Source organism: Erythrolamprus reginae, chromosome 2 (genome assembly GCF_031021105.1).
Source record: "Erythrolamprus reginae isolate rEryReg1 chromosome 2, rEryReg1.hap1, whole genome shotgun sequence".
Classification (NCBI taxonomy): Eukaryota; Metazoa; Chordata; class Lepidosauria; order Squamata; family Dipsadidae; genus Erythrolamprus; species Erythrolamprus reginae.
In genome coordinates this window covers 294,404,422-294,423,486 of record NC_091951.1, presented here as the reverse complement: position 1 = coordinate 294,423,486, position 19,065 = coordinate 294,404,422, and positions in this window count along the sequence as shown.

Sequence of the window (19,065 nt, the reverse complement as noted above, 5' to 3'; positions counted from 1 at the left end):
CTTCGTATCGCCGGTCTAATTGCAATGCCATTTATTCTTCAGTTTCTTCTTCCAGCCGCGGTCTCCGCTCTCGACCTACCGTCAGAATCGCCGCTACCGGGCCGCCTACTGAGAGGATTTCCATTACTGTGATTTTGGGGAAGAGCCCTTGCTCGATGCTGATTGACACCGGGTCTGCCCATTCACTGGTACCTTGGACAACCATCAAGAGTTGTTTTCCTCATGTAACAAAGAGGTCGTTATCTGCATGCCCCCTGAATCTGCGAGACTATCAGGGGTCCCTGATTCCAGTTGTGGGGCAGGGCCATTTCTTTGTACATTTCAAGCAGTTCTCGGGGTTATTACCTCTTATTGTCGTAGATGGCCCTTTTGCCAATTTACTGGGCCTGGATTGGTTTGATTCCCTGGGTCTGGCTGTTTCGGGGGTCAGTTTTGTGTCTGGGGGTAAGGCATTTTCTGAACTTGCATTACAATTTCCGGATGTGTTTGATAGCAGCCTGGGGTGCTATAAGGGTTCCCCTATCTCTTTTGGGTTAGACCCCCTGGTTCCACCGGTGAGGATTAAACCACGCAGGGTACCCTTAGCCTTACGCCCCAAAGTGGACGCTGAGTTGGATCGCCTAGTGGCCCAGGGCGTTTTGGAGCCAATTGACCAATCCACGTGGGAGACCCCAATTGTTGTGGCTGTCAAAGCGGGGGGTGGAATTAGAATTTGTGGGGACTATAAGTGTACCATCAATAGGGCTCTGGCACACCATTCATACCCTGTCCCGGTAGTGCAACATCTCTTACATTCGTTGGGGGAGGGTACTATATTTGCAAAACTGGACCTCTCCCAGGCGTACCTACAGCTGCCCGTGGACTCTCAAGCGGCCGACGCACAGGCCATATCAACGCACAGGGGAGTGTTCAGGTGTAAACGTTTACAGTTTGGGGTGTCCACGGCCCCTGGGATTTTCCAAGCGCTCATGGAGCGTTTGTTGTATGGGATTCTGGGCACGGTCCCATATTTCGACGATGTCTTGGTCTCCGCCCAGTCCGAGGCGGATCTCCTGGGTAGAGTCAAAATGGTGCTGTCCAAATTTAAGGAAGCAGGGTTAAAACTCAAAGCCCATAAGTGTGTTTTTGGGGTGCCACAGGTGGAATTTTTAGGGTTCATCATTGATAAGCAGGGTATCCACCCCACTCCTGAGAAAACCAAGGCTATTTGGGAAGCCCCTACCCCGAACACTAGGGCAGAGCTTCAAGCTTTTCTGGGGTTATTGAATTTCTACGCAGTTTTCGTCCCCCATAAAGCAACCTTGGCCGAGCCCCTACACAGACTACTGGATAGGAATAAGAAATGGGTTTGGGGACCCAAAGAGGCAGAGGCTTTTGTGGCCGTCAAAGAAGTTCTTACGTCCAACACTGTATTAGCGCAGTATTCCCCATACTTACCTCTACTTTTGACCTGTGATGCATCCCCGTATGGGGTGGGCGCGGTACTCAGTCACAGACTTCCAAATGGGACTGAAGTACCGCTGGCTTATTTTTCAAGGACTCTGGCCAGGGCGGAGAGGAATTTTGGCCATATCGACAGGGAGGCTCTGGCTATCATAGCCGGAGTCAGACGATTTCATGACTACTTGTACGGCCGCCCCTTTGATATTGTAACAGATCACCAGCCTTTATTGGGCCTTTTGTCCGGGGATCGCCAGAGCCCCCATATTTTGTCGCCAAGGATGTCCAGGTGGATAGTCTTCTTGGCCAATTATTCTTACCACTTAATGTACCGGCCGGGTAAACACATTGCCCATGCGGACGCGCTCAGCCGTTGTCCCTCGCCCCAGGTACTCCAGGACCCGGCCCCAGCTTCCGTTGTGCTAGCCATTTCCGACCAGCCTTTAGCTTTATCCGCAGCTGTTGTCGCCGAGGACTCCAAACATGATCTATGCTTATCTACTGTTTTACAATGGGTGTTACGTGGATGGCCCAGGGTCGCCCCTTCCGAGGAATATATTCCGTTCTTTCGCTGCAAAGACGAGCTATCAGTCGTACAGGGTTGTCTGCTAAGGGGTTGTCGGGTTTGCATTCCCCCACAATTAAGAGGAAAAGTGCTCTCTCTCTTACATAAGGGGCACCCAGGAGTGGTGAGAACGAAGGCTTTGGCAAGGGGGTATGTGTGGTGGCCGGGCATCGACAAAGACGTGGAGCATCAGGTAGCTCAATGTTGGCCCTGCCAAGAGCAGAGACCTTCACCCCCGCTGGGGGTCCCGTTGGCCTGGGAGCCGCCAGCCGGCCCCTGGACCAGAATTCATGTGGACTTGGCGGGGCCCTTTATGGGGCAAATGTTTCTAGTGACCGTTGATGCGTATTCAAAATGGTTGGAAGTTAATATATTACACTCAACCACATCTATGGCAGTTATTCAAGTCCTACACTCCCTTTTCGCAACCCATGGTTTCCCCGATGTGGTAATTTCCGACAATGGGCCGCAATTTACGTCCTCCCAATTTGAGGGTTTTTTAGCGGGGGCGGGTATTCGCCACGGACTCATAGCCCCTTGGCACCCCGCGTCGAACGGACAAGCCGAACGAATGGTCCGGACCACTAAGGATGCGTTGAAGAAGATGTCCCGGGGAACTTGGAAGGAGAAACTGGCAGATTTTCTGTTTGCACAGCATTCTACTCCGACTATCCCGACTAGCAAATCCCCGGCTGAGCTCCTTATGGGTCGGAAACTGCGAATTACGTTGGATAGATTAAACCCGGCTTATGCTCACAGTCCAACGTGGCCGGAGCCTGACCGCTCTTTTAGTTTAGATGAACCGGTGTTTGCTCGCTCATATAATGGGGGGGGCCCCCTGGGTTGCGGCAAAGGTCTCTGGTATTAAAGGTCCAAGGTCTTATGTGGTGGAGCTTAGTGATGGGCGCACGTGGCACCGCCACGTGGATCAACTCAGACGTCGTAGTTGCTCAGTCCCTCCTTGTAGCCAGGGGGAGTACACTAACCCTAGTGGGACGAACATCGATTTTCCTCCTTTTCCCCGGGAAGTGACCCCTCCCACCGGTTTAGATCCGGTGGGAATTAGGGTCCCAAGCCCCCAGGGCCGGAACGATATCCCCGACGACCTTCATCCGGCAGAAGGGGAACCATCCCTGCGGAGATCCGAGCGGGAGCGGCGCCCTCCCGCTTATTTACGGGATTATGTAGTTTCCACAGTAAGGGGAAAGGAGTGTAATGTATTTGCTTAGAGTTAGTAACTGTCTTGCCATTGGTCGTTCTGGTTGGAGGGAGGAATACTGGCTTCTCATTGGTTATGTAAGAATTGTGCCGGGTATAAATACCCTGTCAGCTGTCAAAGTGCTGTTCCTGTTATGTGTGTTGTCCGACTAATAAAGACTGTTAATATTCGCTCCGTCTGGGCCTAGACTTAATACCCACCACCCTAAACTCCAGCCCTGCGGCTTCCAAACCCCAGATGGATGGTGATTGAGGTAGGGGCTTCCATAGGTGCCGCCAGCAGCAAGGGCAGCAGCAATATCTCAGTGCCTCAGTCATCCCCACTAAGCAGAAACCTCTCAGGTGGAGGGGCAGAAAGTGTGCATGTTAAGACACCCGGTTCGCATCAGTTCTGTAGAACCGGTAGACAACGGACCTTTTGGCTGCACCCTGCATTGCAAGAAATCTTTCTCCACTTTCACTCTGGAAAGTCTGCGCAGGCGCAAAGACTCATTTCTGATGGAGTTTGGGAGAAAGATTTCTTGCCTGCAGCCAAAAAGGTTCCTTATTCTGGGGTTGTATCTCCCCCACCCTGAGAGAACGAGGGAAGGAAGAAGGGAGGAAAGGCAGGAACCTCAGGAAGCCTGGGCCCACTTTCCTGGATGATTTCTTTCTGCTGGTGGCTTGCAGGTGGGATTGGCCGCCACCAGCTGCAGTGGCAGAGACGTCCTGTCAATCATGCCCAGAAGCCACCAGCAGGAAGAAATCCTCCAGGAAGGTGGGCTCAAAGAGCGTGCACTTTCTGGGCCCACTTAGTGGGGGATGCTGTTGCTGCTGGCTGGGACAGCGAATATCCTGTGCACTGCCGGCGAGCATGGAGCTGTGCGCGCAGCTTCATTTTCGCCAGTGGAACAGCATTCTATGCCATGGTACCTGCTACCCACCTCTGGTACAGTATTTTATTTTATAAAGGCATCTAAGCAATAATTCAAATATTGATTGTAATATGTATATATAAGAAGATGATTCTGCAGGTATCCATATTTAACATGGTTTGACATCTAGAGACCTGTTGGGCTGTTCTTCCCTATTTGAATCGACTTGTCCACTATATACTCTTGGGAGAGGTTTTTGGTTATACCCCACTTTGGATAAATAAGAGTATGGGAAGCCAGGAGAAGCTATTTCTTAATGGAGATTCCAGTCTTACGGAACAGTCTCCCCTTCAATTAAGGCTTGCCTAATGCCCATTTTTATCCTTTTATCTTCAAATGAATAGATTTGTTTTGTTGTGTTATTCTGGATGTATTAATGATTGTTATTATTCATAAAAATGGTACTCATTGATTTAGCTTTTAACTCAGTGGTTGGTTCCACCCGGTTCGCATCAGTTCTGTAGAACTAGTAGCAAACCACTGGTGACGTAATGGATCTGGTTCTGTCGGTGTTGGTCCATTCATCCTGTCATTGGTTTTTTTTGTAATTTTTTTTTGAAAAAACATTTTTTGGGAGGGGGGAATTTTTTGTTGATTTTTTTTCTGTTGCACATGCACAAAAGCTAAGTTTTCCAACACTGTGCATGCACTGACATTTTGTTTCAGGGTTTTAAAAAAAATAGCAAATTTTTGACACTGTGCATATATGTGCATGAAGGCTATGAAGCATGGGAGGAAGTGAACCAGCAGCGAGGTAAGTTGGAACTATTTGGCTATTTGTATGGTTATAAACCAATGTGATTTTTATTGTTTAGCGGCATTTAAGTAGAGTAAATTATATATATATATATATATATATATATATATATATAGTGTGTTAGTGTATAGTTTTTGCACTACCATTTCAGAACATTCATGTGAATTCACTTTCAGAGATAGCTGGCAGGCTAACAAATTGCCATATACTCCAAATTTTGTTGATATGTTGGGATATGCCGGATTTATCAACACTGGCATGCTGACGCACTTGATGCTTCTCTGTTTAACTAGGTTGAACTCACACATTCCTCCTCCTTTCGTTTCCAAATCTTTTTTGGAATTGCTGGGGAAGGATGATCAGAACCAACGTGTAAACATCATGGTGGCATTTATACACATTGCAGCTTTGCCCGAAAGACAGGAATGGTAGGGGGAAGAACAGATGGATTTGTTTTCTTTGTTTTTGTGTATTTTTATCTAAACTGTGACTTACCTTATGCGAGGGAGTTGCGGGGGGAGGGAAGGAAAAGACCTAAAAGCAATTTCCTACTGTGACTAAAGCAATAAACAAGATGCAGAAGAGATGAGAGATGAGCCCACCAGAGAGAAAGCTGTAAAAGTTGTCAACTGTTCTGACATATTCTGCATTCCAGGATAAAATTAATTTCAGTCAATCACACTGCTGGATTTCAGAGAGGACACTGGGGATTGCCTAGAAGGGGTGCAGGGATTGCAGACTAGATCAAAAGTATTGCTGTACTCAAGGCACTGCCATATGCCGCAGAAGGTTTTCATTCTTTTTTTTCCTGTTTTCTCCCTCATCATTTTTGTCTTTTGAGTAGAATTGCTGTGTGCAAGTACTGTGTATTCAGTCAACTAGAATCACTTTCATCCAATATTATCTGAAGCATCTTCCTCAGTCTGATGCCCATCAGATATGCCTGTCAAAGACTACTTCAGCTTCAACCACAACAACACAAGAGCACACAACAGATTCAAGCTTAATATTAACCGCTCCAAACCTGACTATAAAAAATATGACTTTAGTAATCAGGTTGTCGAAGCGCGGAACTCATTACTGGACTCTGTAGTATCATCCCCTAACCCCCAACATTTTATCCTTAGACTATCCACGGTTGACCTCTCCAGATTCCTAAGAGGTCAGTAAGGGGCGTACATAAGTGCACTAGGGTGCCTTCCATCCCCTGCCCTATAGTCTCTCCTATATCTCGTATTTCTTCTCTACTATATCCTCTATAACCTTATTGTGTATTGGACAAAATAAGTAAGTAAGTAAGTAAGTAAGTAAGTAAGTAAGTAAGTAAGTAAGTAAGTAAGTAAGTAAGTAAGTAAGTAAGGAAGGAAGTAAATGAATGAATGAATGAATGAATGAATGAATGAATGAATGAATGAATGAATGATGGGTTACAAGTTCTGCACTAGTGGAAATTCTAGGAAAAATCTCTTCTATTTTGACTCATCATCTTCAAACTTTTTTCCCCCTTAGACAACATCAAAGCATGTCTCACAACAACTCAGGCCATCTTGTGAAGTTGAGGAATTCCATGATAGTATAATGGACATTTCTTAAGCACCGAATCTTATGTAGATCTGAATATTTCCCAGCAAAATTTCCTTCTTAACAGCGGAATAACATCTTGTTTTTAATTACTGACATAGTTATTTTAGGATGCCTTATATCATTTCAATAATCCTGATTATAGTTGTAATTATATACTCTTCCATCTATTGGGAAAAACATTTTTATTTTATTTTAGTTATTTCATATTATTATCTTGTTTTATGGCTGAACTAATATCTCAACTAGTTTTTTCCCCCTAACTTGGTGCCTTCCAGATATGTTAAAAGCACATTATCTAGAACATTCTTGATGTGAATTTTGGAATTCAAGTCATGCCACGAGACTTTAAGAATACCAGTTTGTAGAAATATATTTAGAGTTTGAAAAGCTGCAGTTCACCGATAGTCCTATAACACACAACTTGCTAAAAATTATATGTTCTGTGGCTACAGTTTCTGAAAGCATCATTCGTTTGCTTGATGCTTTCTTTGACAGGTCAGTTTTATTTTCTAGATTTAGTATGGGACTTTTATGCGAGCAAAAATGTATTCTTGAAATAGTATTGCAACTGAATGTGAATTGAGTTCAAATTACATATCTGCTTTTGATGTATTGACATAAAAACGTTGCAACTTTTCAGCTGCTCATAGAATTATTCCAATCCACATACCAGTAATTAAGAGTGAAGTTCTCTGTATATATACTCAGAGGTAAGAGTTAAGAACTAAGAACAATGCTCTATGTTTCAATCTTAAGGGTTCAGAGAAGGAGATGCATGTTGCAAGAATTCCATACACATTAACATGAGATATGGGTCTAGGTCTCATTCCTTCCTGGAACAGTCTTCTTTGAACAGTCTTCTTTGAAAAGTCTATCCCACTTATTTCAGTAGGCTTTTAGTAACTCAAGGCAGATGTGCTTTGTTAGGCTGATTAGCCTTGAATCTTAATATTCAATATATCAACACCAACACTCCGCAGTCTGCATTGGTTGCCGATCAGTTTCCGGTCACAATTCAAAGTGTTGGTTATGACCTATAAAGCCCTTCATGGCACCGGACCAGACTATCTCAGGGACCGCCTTCTGCTGCATGAATCCCAGCGACCAGTTAGGTCCCACAGAGTGGGTCTTCTCCGGGTCCCGTCAACTAAACAATGTCGCTTGGCGGGACCCAGGGGAAGAGCCTTCTCTGTGGCAGCCCCAAGCCTCTGGAACCAACTTCCCCCAGAGATTAGAATTGCTCCCACCCTCCTTGCCTTTCATAAGCTTCTTAAAACCCACCTCTGCCGCCAGGCATGGGGGAATTGAGATACTCTTTCCCTCTAGGGCTTTACAATTTTATGCATGGTATGTCTGTATGTATGTTTGGTTTTACAATAGGGGTTTTTAACTGTTTATATTGGATTGTCATATGCTGTTTACTGCTGTTGTTAGCTGCCCCGAGTCTGTGGAGAGGGGCGGCATACAAATCAAATCAAATCAAATCATAAATCATGGCCACCTTGGACTATCCCCACCATAAATGTTCCTGTCATATCCATGTGAGGGGTTGATTTGACAGCTCAGTAATGGCAGGCGGAGTTTTCTACAATATTGAAGAGGTTTACAACTGAAGATTTGTCTCTGACTATGGCTCTTGCCATAGTCAGGTAGTCTTGCCATATAGGTAGTCTTCTCTTAACAACCAGTCACTCAATGATCATTTAAAGTTATGATAGATACCCCCCCCATAAAAAGGTTGCTTGGCAACTGGCTCATATTTATGGTTGTTTGTAGCAATGTGGAGTAACATACATCCATTGACTTTTTTTGTTTTGTTTTCTGGTCTTTTAATGATTCCGTAATCCCTTGTATCACGGTAGAGTCAGGGCATGGATTCATTTAACAACTGCTGCCTTTGCTTAATGACTGCTGCCAAAAAAGTAGTAAAATCAGGTATGGTTACATGGTTACAGCCCTTAAAAACCCCTTTGGCTGATGATTATCATTATGGGCTCAATTATAGAAACATAGAAACATAGAAGTCTGACGGCAGAAAAAGACCTCATGGTTAATCTAGTCTGCCCTTATACTATTTTCTGTATTTTATCTTAGGATGGATATATGTTTATCCCAGGCATGTTTAAATTCAGTTACTGTGGATTTATCTACCACATCTGCTGGAAGTTTGTTCCAAGGATCTACTACTCTTTCAGTAAAATAATATTTTCTCATGTTGCTTTTGATATTTCCCCCAACTAACTTCAGATTGTGTCCCCTTGTTCTTGTGTTCACTTTCCTATTAAAAACACTTCCCTCCTGGACCTTATTTAACCCTTTAATATATTTAAATGTTTCGATCATGTCCCCCCTTTTCCTTCTGTCCTCCAGACTATACAGATTGAGTTCATTAAGTCTTTCCTGATACGTTTTATGCTTAAGACCTTCCACCATTCTTGTAGCCTGTCTTTGGACCCGTTCAATTTTGTCAATATCTTTTTGTAGGTGAGGTCTCCAGAACTGAACACAGTATTCCAAATGTGGTCTCACCAGCATTCTATATAGTGGGATCATAATCTCCCTCTTCCTGCTTGTTATACCTCTAGCTATGCAGCCAAGCATCCTACTTGCTTTCCCTACCTGACTGCACTGTTCACCCATTTTGAGACTGTCAGAAATCACTACCCCTAAATCCTTTTCTTTTGAAGTATTTGCCAACACTGAACTGCCAATACAATACTCAGATTGAGGATTCCTTTTCCCCAAGTGCATTATTTTACATTTGGAAACATTAAACTGCAGTTTCCATTGCTTAGACCATTTATCTAGTAAAGCTAAATCATTTACCATATTACAGACGCCTCCAGGAATATCAACCCTATTGCACACTTTAGAGTCATCGACAAATAGGCAAACCTTCCCTACCAAACCTTCCCCTATGTCACTCACAAATATATTAAAAAGAATAGAACCCAGAACAGATCCTTGTGGCACACCGCTTGTAACCTGACTCTGCTCAGAATACTCGCCATTAACAATAACTCTCTGATGTCTACGCTTCAGCCAGCTGCAAATCCATTGAACTATCCAGGGATTAAGTCCAATCTTCACTAATTTATCTATCAGCTCTTTATGTGGAACCGTATCAAAGGCTTTGCTGAAGTCCAGGTAGGCAATATCCACGGCACCACCTTCATCCAACACCTTTGTGACATAGTCAAAGAAATCAATGAGATTAGTCTGACATGATTTGCCTTCAGTAAAGCCATGCTGATTTGGGTCTAATAAGTTATTGTTTTTTAGGTGCTGATTTATCCTCTTTTTGAGTAGAGTCTCCATCATTTTAACTATTCATAACTAATCATAACTATTTAATTATGGTTGTAAGTTGAGGACTTCCTATGCCAGACAGAAACTCATGCTATCATGGGCTTTCAACAATCCTCTCTGAAAGTGCAGGATTGCTTCATTTAGCATTAATATAACATTTCCTTATCCTGGAAAAAGCTACATTGAAATTGGTGAGGTTTAGGTCTGAGTTGACTTGTACAGAATTCCACTGATGTTTTAGGGGTGATGTTGGTAGCAGCGGGGAATCCTTTCTTGTGAAAATCATCAATTGAATAGTGTCTTAAATGTTTCCAGGACAGATATGTCATTAGTCAGTAGATTTGCACGCACACACATAGGACCAGCTTTTGCCTGCAAATGCTGAAATTCTGTGGATCCCATCATCTTTCACGGTAGCTGAGTCATGACAATAAAACCTTCCCATTCAGAAAGTAATTTTACGATCTTTTAAGGCTGTTTGCCTGTGTTTAGCATCCGGATCCTAATGAGCATACTGGCTGCAGGGTATACCCTCATGGACACCTGCGTTAGTCTTTAAAAATTGATGGAGTCAACTGATGCAGCACAAATGCCATGACCAAACCTTATGCTTTCACTCAGTATAGTGTCATTTACCTTCAGGAACTAGGAACAAGAAAGGGAAACTAAAACAATGGTGTGCCATAATTCATATTTTTTTTAGCCTAGCTTAAATATACTTTAGATGAAGTCTCGTGTTTTATAAACCTGGGAATTGTCACTGAAAAACAGAAAGGAATAACAAGCCCTTGTTAATTCTGACTTATGTTTGGTAAGATTCTTTATTTACTTCTTTCATCTACATAAACACTTGCAAACATAGACTAGTTGTAGTGTGAGTCGGTTTCCTAGATGGCAGCTGCTGAAAAGTAGGTACAGCAGGGAATTGTGGACTATTGGCTTGTTCTTTGCCTTTCCAGTTTGTCTGCTGCCTTTTAGGAGCAGTTGTCTCACAATCAGTGTTGAAGAAAGCATCTATGTTCAAGAAAGTAAATCATTTTTTATATATAAAAACACCGTCTTATTCTTTAATTCGGAGAACCAATATTCTCGATTTGTTGTGATGCAGATAGAGCTGTTGTTTTACTTTGGTGAACAATTTATACTAAAATATCCACCATGAGATAATATGTGACAAGATCTTCAACTAGGGCGTGTGGAAAGTAGCATCTTCTCTGAATTGTGAGCATTATGGTTTCTCAGAGATCCTCTATGATTATATTTCTGCTATTTGAGATAAATTGGAGAAGCTCATCATACACAAAGGAAGGATATCTCGATAGTGAAATGAAAAAAAAAATAGTAAAAACACCTACAACAATAATAGCAATGAGTAAAAAATCTAAAACTACAAAGAAAAAGCTTAAGCTGCAGAATAATGACAAAAGGATCATTCCCCTGAAAGCAAGGATAAGGGAAACACCCAGGGTTGGGTAACAGGCTGTTGCATACAATCAAGTAGTCATGGAAAAACCCTGCTTCCTTATCCCTTATCTTCTTTCTTCCTATAGGGCAAAAATTCCTAACTTTCTTAACTCAGTATGTCAAATGTGATTAGTTAGCCCTCCTTATTGACTCCCTCTTTCTATTAAAATCCCTAAATTCATTGATTTTTTAAAAAAAATCCATTTCTGGCCCACCAATCTTTTGCACACTTGTCTCTAACTCTTTCATCCCTCTGCCTGACCTCCTGTCCATCTGTTCCTAAAATGGGACCCAGTTTCATCTTAGTTTGTTTACCGAGGCATAATGTTACCATTCTTTTTTTTTTTCATATTCACAATATAAATAAAATTTTGGACTAGTGGCAATCCTACCTTGCAATTAAAACATTAACTAAATGACAAGTGGAAATGAGTAGAGAGTAGGCTCCCTTCCTCCAACCTTTTTCTTAGGATTATAGTCACTTTGCTCTATTCCAGTTAGGCTGGAATAATCCTGTTCTGCCGGGCTCTGTGGTAGGAGCCTCCTGAAAATTCAAGGGTACAAATTTCAGACACACACACGTTTGAAAATTCAAAACAATGTTCTTTATCCCAAAATTCAAAATAAACTAAGCATTCTTTTTGTATTGGAAAGAGCACTCGTCCCAAAACAACTGGGTAGTCTGTACAATTAACCTTAAGCAGTCATTAAGTACTTAGCTAGCAGCTGTGAAGAAACTTCACACCCCTTCTTCTTCCAACAAAGTGACACACACACACACACACACACACACACACACGTTGCTCTGCTTTGTTTTCAAAGGCGTGAAAAATCAACAAAGTCCAGAAACCAGCAACACAGGATTCCTGACGAACTGCCATCAGATACTCTTCCACAACAGCCAAACCCACATGCTGCTATTTATAGCAGCAGCCCTAATTACTGGAGCCCCACCCAAACACAGGTGGCCACTCTTATCTCCTGTAATATGTCCTTACGTGGTCTATTCTACGCGTAATTCTGCGCTTGCATGGGTACAAAACGTCTTCATCCAAATCAATGAAAGATAAGGGAGATTGACTGTGTGCCAAGCCCCCCTCTGCCGAGTCACTCCCACCTTCTTTTTCGTCTGAGGAAACTAAACTCTGAACTGACTCTGTCGGCAATAACACAGGCCTGTGTCATGTTGAAGTTTGCCCTGCATCCACCTCCACATTCCCTGGGGCAGGAGCTGGGCCAGAGCCAACCACAACAAATCCCATGCATATTTATTCAAAATATACTCTTGGTATGATTCTCAAATAAGCACGCACAGAGTGAACCATTGAAAACCATATAAATTTAAAGTGAAAATAAATAAAATTAGGAATGTTATATTTTTAACCCATAAGTTCCAACGAAGGAAACTCATTTGCCCTACTTTCAGTTCCTTGGGGTTCTAAAACTACCAGAGTGGAGATTTGCAAATGTGTAATATAGTTAATGTTCCATGGCTCCGTCATTAGGAAGCTTCTCTGCCTTACAGCTACAAAAATAAATGTGAAATAATCCAGAATATTTAAGAAGGTAGATGATGCCTAGTTTATCCTACTGTTACTCACTCTCTTGCTTTCCTGTTTGTGTGGCTAGTGTGTCAATAGAAGAAAAAAAAACAGAGCAAGTACAAAAGGTATCTTCATACACATGTTCTGATACCTTTCCAAGTCTCTATTGCGCGCATCCTGTTTGGCAATTTCACTTGACTATTCAGCATTATATCATAATGGAGTATTCGTTCCCATGCATGTTCATCGACCTTTCTTGCCTCTTGGCAAATTCTGGTTCTAAACTAATTCTTTTTTAAAAAAATGCCTTTCTTCCCACAATGTAATTATAACAAAGAAACACCAGTTTGACAATCCTACATTATCAGCAATTCAATTGAAATTGAGGCCTTCAAAATATTTACACGAACTGATTTCACAGAAAACAGTTTATACATCTTTATTTATGTTTACATTTCTATTCCCCTCTTCCTCCAGGGTAGCATTTTTGGTGATAGTAAGCCTGTAAAATAGGTTAAGCAAAGGCTGAGAAAGTAATTTGCTAAAAGCCAGATGGGTTGGCTACTTTGAGTTTAATTACTTATTTGAGTCCAGGCCTGCTGTGTCAGCTAAATAAGCCTAGGCCCTGAACCTAACAGTCTTATGAAAGAACTTTCTTTGAATCTTCATTACTTTAGAATAGGTACACTTTCATTGTAAGAACAAAATAAAAACCAACGAAGAAGGCGAACAAAAAAACCCTTTCTAGGTGTTTATCTAGCTTGCTATGCAGTACTTTATTTCGATAATTTCTTCTGTTTTAAGATGGTCTGGTTTTAATGTTTTGCCAGTACTTAAATTGGCAAATCTTGGCTCTTACTTTAGAAAAACATTGGTGACTGTTCTGCCGGGCTCTCTGGTAGAATCCTCCCAAAAATTCACAGGTACAAATTTCAGATACACACACGTTTGAAAATTCAAAACAATGTTCTTTATAGTGAAAATTCACTTAAACTAAGCCCTCTTTTGGTAAAGCAAAGAGCACTTGTCTCCAAACAAACTGTTAATTTATACAAGTCCCTTATCAGTTCTGTGATACTTAGCTTGCAGCTGTGAGGCAATTCACAGTCCTTCTTCTTTCACAAAGTGAAACAGACTTTGCTCTGGTTTAGTTTCAAAGCGGGGAAAAATCAGCACACAAAAAGTCAAAGTCAGTAAAGCAGGCACGAAACACAACGATCAGATAATCCTCCACAATGCCAAACCCACAGGCTGCTATTTATAGCAGCCTCACTAATTACCACAGCCCCACCCAACCACAGGTGGCCTCATTTTCTTTGATAATAATCTCTCAGTTGTTGTTGCCTATGCATCACTCTCCGCGTGCGTGGTTATATCATTAACTCTTGTTCTGAATCCAAGGAGGAGCTAGATAATTGATCTCCTTCTGAGCTGTCTGCCCCACTCTTCTCCTCCCTGTCACTCATGTCTTCTTGGTCAGAGGAGCCTTCATCATCAGATTCCACCGGGGGAGGGGGGGGCAAAACAGACCTGCAGCATGTGGATGTCTCCCCCACATCCACAGTCCTTGGGGCAGGAGCTGGGCCAGAACTAACCACAACAGTCTGGTTTTAATGTTTTGCCAGTACTTAAATTGGCAAATCTTGGCTCTTACTTTAGAAAAACATTGGTGACCTCTTCCTGACTTTACTCCTTTCACCTTCTTGTCCCTCTCCCCCCACCCTCCTATGAATACTTGCTCTTGCAACTTATCTGTGAAGACCCTTTTGAAAGACTGTTCATTTTCCAATGTGAAGACTGGGGTTATACATGTGTCTTTCTTATCCCCATTGGAAACTTGGCATGTAATTCTGTTTTGAAATATGTGCTTGACAAATATTAGCTCATTTTTTCCTGTTCATTTTAATGGTTTTGTCCACCTGCTGTTACATTGTATTATTTATTTTTGCTCTTGTAAACTTATCTAAGTAATTACTGATTATTCCCCATCCAGAAAAACGAAGTGCACATACAGAGAGAAATAATTCCCATGTGGCTTAGTATTATAGACTATTCTAAACCTCATTCTTAAAACATTTCTCTGTTGATGATCCAGGAAAACTCAGGTAAAAATCCCACTTCATAACATTTCCTAACCATTCTGTTTAAACTCAAAAAGCTACTGCTTCAAATTATTAATCAAGTTGCAAATAAGCCAATAAATAAAACATCCTGGAGTCAGTTAATGAACATCAGTTTCATTCAATACCCAGAAATGTTGAAAAAGCACTTAAAAGCTGTCCCAATTGTCAAAACAATGATAAAACAAACCTTTGAATACTTTGACATAGTCTTTTTTTTCAATAACATTAGAAACATTTTAATGACTGTGATCTACTGAAAAAAATGTAGACTGAGATGATTTTTTTTTTAGTGATCCTTTCAATAAATGTTTTGTCTCTGATACCTAGGAAACAAGGGTTGAAACAGTGAAAAAGGTAGGTACTTTTTGCCCTGTTTATAACATAGAAACATAGAAGACTGACGGCAGAAAAAGACCTCATGGTAATTACAAGTAATTACAAGCAATAAATTATTGCATATTTTGCCACTTCAACAAAAACAAGACTAAATGAAAGATTAAGATTAAATGAAAAACTGTTTTATCAAATACATCTCTACTGATTTTGGGCAAAGAGATTCTGATGTGAAGCCCTCTAAATTCTATCAACAAGGCTATGCTGAGTATTCTACATATTAAAGTTTACTCATCTAAACCCTCTCCAGGTTGGGAAAGGCAATTATGTTGCATCTCTACATTTGGCAAGAGAACATCTGTTCTTTTTCCTTAATGTCAACTGTAATACACTTAAGAAAGTGTATTTTGCTGGAATTAAATGGTGGCAAACCAGAAAGATACAACTGTTTTCCTATTGTAACAGCTGCTGTTTGGGCTACATTGTGGTCTGCATGAGACGGCATGGAGAACATCAGTGACTTTTATTATTTGTTGTTAGTCATTACAAATATTGAGGTGGTGTTTAGCGATGGATAACAATTTTATTATGGCTCGATGGGTGAGTACAAATAAGTGCAAATGCGGTTATCTAATTACTAATCTAATTTCCATGCTTTAGTCTAGAATGATTAACTGTTTCTCCTTTTTCTTAAACTTTTTTCTATCAATTATATACTAGACACATATATCTAAGTATGGAAACTGAAGGATAAATACGCTAGCTCTCATAAATTGCTTTTTGACATACCATACTACTGTATTTTTGGGACTATAAGATGCCCCCTTTTCCTCCCTAAAAGAGGCTGAAAATTTGGGTGTGTCTTATACTTCGAATGTAACTTTTTGAAGCTCCCCCCCCCCCCAGCTCTAGCTAGATGCTTACAATCTTCCCAGCTTCCAACTTCCTCCAAAGAAGGTTTTTTTCCTGCCCTAAATCTTTGCAGGCTATGCAGGCTACTCCCTCTGAAAAAGGCTTTTTCAGTTTTAATGTGTGCTAATGATCTTCCTGTCTTGCAGCATTTATTGTTATTCCTACTCCGTCCAAAGCAGTTATGGCTGCCCATTTTATATATATATAAAAAAAACAAATTCTGGGCAGCTCACAACAATTCAACCCAAAAGTAGAAAAACCACAGAGAGCAAGCACCTGACCCCCCCCCCCCATCTCCAATCCTTCAATTAATACAGTTTTCAGCACTGGCCTTATCTCAGCGCTTAATAATGGAAAATCCAGCCCTACACTACTTTCTTGGGAGCTACCAAATATCAGGGGCAAGGCTATTCTATAGGCAAGGGGCAAGGTTTTTATGGAAAAACATGCTTCCTAGATCCCACCTAAATGGCATCACTTAAGGGATGTGACCTTCTTCCCTTATCTAGCCTACTGGAATGGCAGATACTCTCAGGGAGAGGCAATGCTTCAGATAATCTTGCCTTGCGTCACATAGGTTACCAAACAGCATGTTGAATTGTACTCAGAAAGAAACTGGTAACCAGTGCAGCTCACACAGCAGCATTGGCAACAGGAGGGGAGCTCAGAACTATACAAATTGTGGGTGAGTTGTAATTTCCAGGTGGTCTTCATGAATAAATCCACATATACAACACATTGCAATAAATTCTCAACCAGGAAGTAATGAAAGTGAAAGTGATAATGAGGATTACCAAGGGTGCATATACCTTGTGATGCTATGTGCTCAATGGAATTTTCTTTTGTACCTAGAAGATTGGGGGGGGGAGGAATGAAGGCAATCTGTTGATTAGTCTAGGCCAGGGGTAGGCAAAGTTGGCTCTTGTATGACATGTGGACTTCAACTCTTAGAATTCCTGAGCTAGCATGTTTGGCTCAGGAATTCTGGGCATTGAAGCCCATAACTCATAGAAGAGCCAACTTTGCCTATCCCTGGTCTAGACTGGAAGTACAAATTATGCTACTTTTGCAGAGATACCGATATGCCATCATGAGAGGTAATTTCAAATCCTAAACATTTTCAAATTCTGCTGTTCTGTTCGGGTCGTATGTGACCCGAAGCCAAGTTTGAGTCCCTGTAAAAAATTTTCCCTGCATATCTGAAACTTGAAATTTCATGTTGGTTCATCATTTCAGGGGTTCTCTCTATGAGAATTTTTTGGGGGGGGGGTGGGGGGCTTAGTTTTTGCTGGGCAAAAAAAGTTACAAATCTTATGTTCCTGGGTCACCCTGACCCGGACCGAAAACTCTTCATTTGCAGTGCTTATGTTTGGTCTTTTTGAAAGCTTTTTTCACTTGGAAAGTAGTCTGAACATTTCTGCACACAATGATATGAAAATTGAAATGAAAAAAGTAAATCTTATTGGTTTATTTTGCGGATATAATGCACGACCCCCCCCCATTTTTGTGAAAAATTTTTCAATTTATGGATAGTTTTGCTTGCAAAATGCATTCTATTTTACTAAAGTTGGTGTGGGATTGGTAGCTTGAACATTTCTGAATATAAGAAAAATATAAAGGAACTGAAAAAAATGATTCTTATTGGTTTTTTAACATCAGAAATAAGCCCCCCCCCCCTTGGCTGCTTGCAACCATTTTCACTTTTTATTTTTTTATGCTCCAAATCCGAAATATTCTTTAAAATCTTAGGCATTCATTTACTCAATTTAACAATGCTGATCATCAAAAAATATTTTTGGGGTGGTGGCTAATTGTTTTCTGGGCAAAAAAAAATCATAACTTTGAATCTGTTTCTGTTCGTATGTGACCGGACCAAAAATATTTTTTTTAGGTACTTGAATTTGATCTTTTTGAAAACTTTTTCAACTGGAAAACTAGTTTGAACATTTATGAACATAATGATATGAAAATTGAACTGGAAAAATTGAGACTTATATTTTTATTTTGATCAAAAAGCCCCTCCCCCATCCTTTTTTAATTTTGTGTCAATTTCTATTTTTTAAGGCTACAAATCCCTAAGGAATTTTCCCCCAAAAGGTTTGATATACTAAATTGAACATTTCTGAATATAAGAAAAATATAAATGAACTGAAAAAAATGGTTCTTATTGGTTTATTTTTGCCACAAAAGGGCCACCCCCCCTCGGCCTTGCTGTGTGCCATTATTGTCACTGTTTATACATATTTGTCTAGAAATATTTGGAATATCCTTTTGAAAATCAACCACATTGTAGCCAGAGAACTAATTTTATGAAACAAATCCATTTTACTAAAAAAAAGTATGTAAGTTTGAAATTAACAGCATAATTTTTATATAAATTGAAATAATTGAGGCATACTTTATGTGCAAAATAAACCAATATGCATCAATTTTTCCAGTTCAATTTTCATATCATTATGTTCAGAAATGTTCAAGCTACCAATCCCACACCAACTTTAGTAAAATAGAATGTATTTTGCTAGCAAAACTATCCATAAAGTGAAGACTATTTAAAAAAAACGGGGGGGGCGTGCATTTCATCAACAAAATAAACCAATATGCATCAATTTTTCCAGTTCAATTTTCATATCATTATGTTCAGAAATGTTCAAGCTACCAATCCCATACCAACTTTAGTAAAATAGAATGCATTTTGCAAGCAAAACTATCCATAAATTGAAAAAAATTTCACAAAAACAGGGGGCGTGCATTATATCCGCAAAATAAACCAATAAGATTTACTTTTTTCATTTCAATTTTCATATCATTGTGTGCAGAAATGTTCAGACTACTTTCCAAGTGAAAAAAGCTTTCAAAAAGACCAAACATAAGCACTGCAAATGAAGAGTTTTCGGTCCGGGTC